The sequence below is a fragment of the Castor canadensis genome, chromosome 1, assembly GCF_047511655.1.
Source record: "Castor canadensis chromosome 1, mCasCan1.hap1v2, whole genome shotgun sequence".
Lineage (NCBI taxonomy): Eukaryota > Metazoa > Chordata > Mammalia > Rodentia > Castoridae > Castor > Castor canadensis.
In genome coordinates this window covers 145,782,214-145,790,292 of record NC_133386.1, presented here as the reverse complement: position 1 = coordinate 145,790,292, position 8,079 = coordinate 145,782,214, and positions in this window count along the sequence as shown.

Sequence of the window (8,079 nt, the reverse complement as noted above, 5' to 3'; positions counted from 1 at the left end):
CTAAAGTGAACTCCAGGAAGAACTACAGTAAGATACCTTTCTACCACCAAGATTTTACTGTTATTTATATAAGATAGTGTTTGTGTATAATGATGCATTAGTACAAAGATGGCATATACATATCATATATGTATACTAGATTCCCCAAATAAAATTATAATTTATGAAAAATATATTTAACAGGTGATTCCAAAATTAACATTTCCTATTTTGATTGCCCTTTACTGTTTTGCTGAACAAGAACTTTAAAATATTATTTTGCCTACAGTCAAAACAGCTTCTGTCAGTCAGTCATTTAACATTTAGTGAATCCCTACTAAGGGGCAGTAATAATCATAGCCACTGGGGATATTGAGATGAATGAGGAACAGTTTTTACAGGGTTGAGCAGAGGTATAAAGAACATTATAGGACTGTGAGCTAAGGGCTATGTGCAAGAAGCTTTGGGAGCCACAGAAGAGATCATCTAACAAATTCTTTTAAAATACGCTATTTGTGATAAATTTGCAAAGATGAGTAGAAGCTTGAATGGTATGCAAAGTGAGGACAGGCAAAGAAGGTACTTATGAAAAGTTAACGAACTATGAAAGAATACTATAAAGTATGTACTAGGATAATGTATTAACTCACCAATGGTTGTCTTGCTTCTGCTGCTGCACAACAATTAGAAAGAACGAGTCCCTTATTTTTCTCCTACCACATTCTTTCAAGTTACCAGGCACTGTTCTAAATCCTTTTTATAGCTATTAGCTCAATAGATCTTTTTTTTTTTTACCTTTGGCAAAGTTGAGAACTGTACAATTTACTGCACGTTTCATTTTGGAAAGGAGCAGTGAAGATGCACACAGCACAGACCAGACCTTAATAGATCTTTATGCTAATACTATGAGGGCTAAACTATTATCATCTCTAGTTTACAAACAAGAAAAATGAAACATTAGAGAAGGTAACTTGCTGATTACTAACAAACCGGAATTCAAACATACGAAGATTTAGTCAAAATCTAAGTGTTACACCTACCATCTAAACACAGACTCCATAAGCAGAATATATAAAGAATTCCTACAAAAAAACAGGAAAAGAGTCACTGATTATAAAGCCAATAGAAAAAAAGAAATACAAATGAGCAATAAACTCCAATAAGATTTTTTATTTTGTTTGTATTCTGTGATATGCAAAGTAAAGCAATAGGGCAATGACAGTTTTCATCGATTAGGCAAATATTTTTTAAAGTCTAATGATATCAGTTGTTTGCTAGGACTTTAGGAAGATGAAATTTTCATGCATTACTTGTAGAAATATAAATTTGTATAACAATTTCAGATAGAAATTGGCAGCAGCTAGCAAAATTACAACTCTACAAATTTATAGATGTACAAAATAGAAAAAAATCGTGTATGCACAATAAGACATTAACAATGAAAGTAATTAATCTATTGTTTGTGGTGCTATCAAGCTGAAACTAGCATAAATGTGTGTTACAAAGGTATTAGTAAATAAAACTTGATATGTTTGTAGTTATGCAATGAAATACTAGATGGTGAGTACAATTAAACTATATTGATATAATTTACCTCTATCTATAAGCAATAAGCCACCATAAATTCTGGGTTGTAGGAGAATAGGTATCGTTATTCTTTCTTTTTTCCACATCTTTAAAATTCTTAGAAAAAGGCAAAAGAAAGGACAATCTCTCTATCTTAAGGAAGGAAGCATAAAGTTCACCAAGTCCCTTGCTGTCTCAGATTCAAATTGTATTGCTCACATTTTGCCACTTCTGTCTTTGAGAGTAGATCATTAAACTTTCGTTTTCAAAAAACTTGTTATTTGAATCTCTCCTCATCTTCATGGTCTTGGATTGTTGCATTTGGGACTAAGGAACATCTCTTTACAAAATTACATGCTACTTAACTTATCTTTTTATTGCAGGATATTTATAAAGAACACCAGAAGTATCAAAACTGCTTCACCACTCTTATACTTTTCTATTAAGTTTCCTGAAAACCTAGGTTTATCTTGGGCACATCATCTGTTCAAGACCCATTGACAGGAGTTCAACCAGTTGCTTCACAACCACTTCAGTAGAGATCACCAACTTTTCAGCAAAAGGCCTCACTATCCCACTCCCACTCTTGGCTAATTCTATAATTAGATGGCTATCACCTGTAACACTCCAACCCCTGGACCACTTTGGTATTAGTAAAGATTCTGCAGATTTTAAATCTAAAGAATCCATGTCAGACTATATTAAATCAAAGATAAAGCATACTGGTTTATATACCTGGAGCAACTTTCTTTGGGCCTAGCTTGACCTTTGGGCTTAAATAATTTTGCATATATCCTAACATTTTAGTTCAGCTTCTCTCTGTGGTGTCCTCATTTTATCTGTGCAGTTATGCAACGTGGTTGCCAACAGCTCCAGTTTTATACTGCTTAGCTTTTTAACTCCAGTGAAAAGATAAGATTTTTTTCCCCTCACTGTCCATGTATCAATCTCAAGGAAAGGTTCTGATTTTCTTGTTTGAGTCATGTATCTACCCCTTGGATGAATTATGAATTCTAGAAGGGCTGGACACTAACAGACCAAATGGAAGGGAATGGATGGTTTCCCAAGTGGTAAGAGGGGTGCAATTACCAGACAATGAGGAAGAACTGTTGGACAATAAAATTGGTACCAGATACCACAAAAATTCTTCTAGTTAACCCTGAACTTTCACTACATACAATTGCCTTTCACTAGTGGTTCTCTGGAGAGTTAAGATGGGACTCTGAAGGAAAATGACAATCTCTGAATCATCTTCCATAGTAGTCAGTCATATCAAAGCTCTAGACAGTGGAGCAAAGATACTAAAGTACATATGGAAATAGGTGTAACTTTACAATAATAGAAAAGTCCTCAACTTGAACTGACCCAGAGTAGATGTGAGACAAATTCTTCCCCCCAATACATACAGATGAAAAAGCTTTTACACGCTTGCGATTTTCAGGTGGCATACCTCAGAAACCTGCTTTTCTCTTCTCTCATTCTTTTCTGGCTATGTTCTCTACTCCCTTTTTCCTTCCCCTCTACTTCCCATGCCCACTTCTCCCCTTTCTGACACTATTTCAATTTTCTCCTTTTTCCCACGAGAAGCAAAGTATTTTGGTAAAAGAGTTAATTCTCTTTGAGAAAGATGATCATCATTTTACCTATAACTGGACATGAGAAAACCAACTCATTATAGCTGTCACAAAATGAAAATTGTTCATTCTGTTTCAAAGGATATGATTAAAGATACTGAAGGAAGGAAAGATATGTCTGACAATATTAGAAAATATCTAATAGAATATATTTGTGCAATATAAAGACATCTACTTGGAGGAAGAAAATCCTGGGAAGTGCATGTGTGTGGTACTTCCCGGAGCACCTTGACTTCTTGACAGGCCTGATGGCACATGATCTCAAGACACCAAAATGCCTTCGAAGACTTGAATGCAGTTGTCTTCAGTAGTTAATCCAACAGGCTCAGCAAGCAGAAGGACTCTCAAGGCTGCAGCATTGGTATTTATACTGCACCTATATGACTAAATAACTTGCTTGTCCCATATTTCAATTTTTGAATCCAGTCATGCCCATATGTGCTCCAGATTTCCCAAGTGCAGCTTTAGTTCCAGTGTCCATTATGTGGAAGATGAAGACACAGCTTTCCTCCTACTTTCCACGGACTTCACAACTCTCCAGGCAAATGGAAGTATGAGTGCTCCTTTATCATCCCAGGGGAAACATCTCCCCTGCCTGAGTGCGGTCATGCTGTGAAAAGAGAGATTACCGAGTATTGCTCTACAGCCTGCTTCCTTCATAGCTGATCACCAGGTGAAATGTCAGAGCAGCTGTGCTCATCAATTCACCCTCTGTGACTTCAAATACCAATTAGGACTATGAACTCCTAATTGCCTCATTTCTAGCCACATTTTAAAGTAATAAGTAATTGAGTAACGCGTTAATAATAGCCTTAATTATTTTTTTAATGATCAGCTCCTACATATAGTAATCTTTATGACCTGTGGGAAGCATTGCATTTCAAGTCATGTCTTGTTAATAGTCCCTAAGCTATCATTTTTTTACTAGGGCAATTTGCTTTCCTCCCCCAAAACAAAGGGATGGGGCGGGGGTAGGAGAGGAAACAACCTCCAGATTGTGACTTGTCAGACCTGTGATTTTCTTCTCTCCCCTCTCCTGCACAGCCTATGTCTTCTTCTCAATTTATTCTCCTTTTGAAACTGTGAAGGAGATACCAACATGCAGGAGAGGTTTCTAATTGCAGTGAAGCTTTATTACATGACCACTTCTACACACATACTTCTTCACTGATCATAACAGTTACCTAAAGTCTGAGCTTTGTTTCGTCATTATTGTAGCTTATAATTATAGCTTTACACTGTTAGAGTAAAGCAATCATTAACCTTCAGATTTTAATTCAAAGGGAAGGGTGGGCACTGCAAAGTTACCTAGACCATCAAGATAACCATAGGCAAGAGGAAGCCCGGGACAGTGCTACATTCCTGTAATCCAGCGGTTGAGAGGCAAGAAGACAGAATTGAAGCTCAGCCAGGGTTACATAAATGAGAAACCCCATCTTGAAAATTTTAAAAATTAAATATAAAAATTAAGAAACAAAGAAGAAGAAAATAATAGGCAAGAGGTATAAAAAGTCATAAATAAAAATCCAAAATATGCTGAAACTTGCTCTAATGATGATCTCCAAGAATTGAGAGCCAGGGAGACCAAGCCACTTACAAATGAGTCAGAAGAGCATTGGAAGTCTCTGTCAAGTCTCATTAACCTTCTTAGGGGCTCAGAGACTTGGCTTTGGGAACTGTAAGTCTGACAATGCTAAATAAGAATCCATCTCTAAGACTACTGAAGATTAATTTACGGCATTGGTTCACATTGGGTCTTTTTGGGTAAAGTTGTTTTATTAATAACTATTTCTCTTGAATTCATATTCTCTCTCTTTCCCTTTCTCTCACTTTCTCTCTCTCTCTTTCTTTCTCTCTCTCTCTTCTCTCTCTCCCCCTCAACCTGATTTTTTACACCCAGAATATAAACATACTAAAGTATCTTCTTTTAAAAGAAAACAAAAAAGTGGCTCTTCCTCTGCCCTTTCTCTCTTCTCTAGCAACTACCTTGAGTAACCTATAGTGATCCTTTAAGACAGTCCATTCCAGTGTGCAGATAGTTCACTAGATTCGAGATGGTGGATGAGGGTGAGGTGTCAGAATTTGGGAAGACAGGTATTACAGGTGGTCATGATTAGGCACAGTCACATTACATGCTATCCTTATCTCTAACCTTTGCTCCTAGTTGAGAATTTATAATTACACCATCCTAACTTCTCATTTCAGAGTTTTTAAATCAGTCCTCCAAATGAGGAAATCAAAATGTTGTTCCAAACTAGGTGTGGTAGCTCATACCTGTATTCCTAGGTACTCAGGAGAAAGAGATCTGGAGGATCGTGATTTTAGGCCAGTCTGGGCAAAAAGTCCACAAGACCCCATCTCAACCAATAAAAAGCTGGGTGTGGTGACATGCACCTGTTATCCCAGCTACCGAGAAAGCATAAATAGGAGGACTGTAGTCCAGGCAGCCCAGGCAGCCCAGGAATAAAAGTGAGACACAATTTGGAAAAATAACAAAAGCAAAGCAGGTTGAGGGCATGGCTTAAGTGGTAGAACACCTGCCTGGCAAGTGCATATGGGCCTGAATTCAAATCTCAGTACTTTGAAAAAAAAGTTCCTGAGGTTAGATCCAAATCTGGTTGACACAAAAGATGACTGTAACATATAAAATCAATAAGTGATCTTCTTTTTTTTTTTTTTGGCAGCACTGAAGTTTGAACTCAGGGTCTCACACTTGCTAGGTAGGCACTCTTACTGCATAAGCCGCTCCACATGCTCTCTTAGGTTGAATACCCCAGGGACAAGCCCTGCAAACAAGAATGGATTTGATACAGGAGATTTATGAAAGGCTATTCTTGGGATTAATACCTGTAAAGCAAAAGAGAAACTAGAAGCTGTTGATGAAAAGTTTAAAATGGGGACGTATTTGCACTGAGATTTCAGTCAGTCTTATGGGAGTTCAGAAGCTGGGACAGCCCTTAAAAAATGTCCTGGATTAGCCTAGGAGATTGGGTCCTGATTCCCCTACACTAACTAGTGATTGAAGGCAGGTTGCCTATGGAGAGGGAGAGTAACTTTCAACAAGTAGATTTTTTGAGGGGCGACTCAGTTATGAGCAACCAGCATTCAACCTTCTTGGCAGCTAGAAAAATGAGTACCTCACTCCTAGAAGGGACAATCTAGATGAAACCCCCAGCATCCAGTATACCCATCATACTCCCCCAAGTCACTCTATTCGAGACTGTACAATCACCTCAGCCATGTCCGTCCCTTATGGAGTGTCGAGGTTCCTTGCAATGCTGAGATATTTTTCTTCATTTGCCTCAACCCACTCTGTGCAAGCAGGATTTGCTCATTCTTTCTCCCACCTTTCCAGGAATTTGGCTCTATTCACTTCCAACAATAACCAATCACACTATTTCTTCTCAGAGACTTCTTTCCAATCTCAGGTACTTCCTCTAAAACCTGTTCAAAGGATGACTAACCAAAGTTAAATGCGATTCTAAAGAAAGAAATTGGAACTCTTCCACATTCCTTTTGCTATTCTTCCATTTAATTAAGGTTTCAGTGACTTCATAATTGTCAAAATCGAAGGATACTTTTTAGTCCTCAACTTGTTCGTCATCTCTAGAATATTATTTTATTTTATACTTTAAATGTTCCTTCTCTTCCCTTCCCATATTTTTTTTACCTCAAGTTTTCTTCATATTCTATTTGTCTCTCTGGTTCTTGTGCCTGAGATTCTAGACTCTTCTCTTCTGTCTATCCCTAACATAGTATAGTATCTAGACCTTATTAATAATCCCATAATTGTATCTAGTATTCTAAAGTAAGTATAGTTATTTGCTTTGCATATCAACCATATGTTGTTGGTGTCCACATCTGTAGATCTGGCTCAAAACATCCTTACAGAAAACTTTTTCTATATATGTGTGATGTGAGTAGATATACTGAATATCCTTGGATATACACACTCAAGTGTCTTAGGAAAGTTTGACAATATCCTCTTTATTCTGCAGCCTGATTCTCCTCCAATACTTCCTACCTCAGATAATAGCATCACCATGCACATGCATCCGCAAGCAATTCTAGATTCCAGCTTCTGTTTTTCATTCTAGAATCAAACACAAACTCTGTTTATTCTACTTGCTAAAAGCCTTCAAATCTCTCTACTCTTCTCCACATTGCTACCAACTCTAGGAGAAGTCTCATAAATTCTCACCTAAATCTCTTTAATAGCTTCCTAATGGGTTTCATTACTCTATTCTCCCTTCCTCTGATTAATTTCCCATACTGCTACTCAAAACACATGTCTAACCTTATTGTTCCTTTCTTAAAAGCCTTCAACTTCCAATTGCCTTCTGGATGATGTTCAAACTTTTTCTCATGGCATTAAAACACTTCATGATCTGGCCACTGCCTAACTCTAAAGCTTTATTTCTTGCCATGCTCCATTACAGACCTTCCAGGCATTTCATAATTTCCAGAATCTATCATGTTTCTGAGGTCACTATGTCTTATTTGCACTCATCTATTTGGATCATACTTTCCCATATATGGAGATTGTTTTTCAGAAGTGAGTTATATTACCATAGTATTTCTCACCTGACTATATTGTCCAAGGGAAAGAATTATAGGGGTAAAGCAAGTTGTTAAAATCCACATGAGCTTTTGTGGCCCATATGATTGGAGAGGTGGGACGAATTGAGACTTTGGTCAATTCTTAGAGATAAAGCAATGTACCTCTATTACTTCAAATATTAATTAGGAAAAATGAAGTATAAAAGATATTTAGCATAGATATTTAGCATTCTAAGTTCAACTTGCTACTGAGGCAATTCAACAAAGGTTGAATGAAAATTATGGCTGAATTATTTCCATTAGAAAACAGAAAGGGACCAACAAAAACATCTGCAACTTT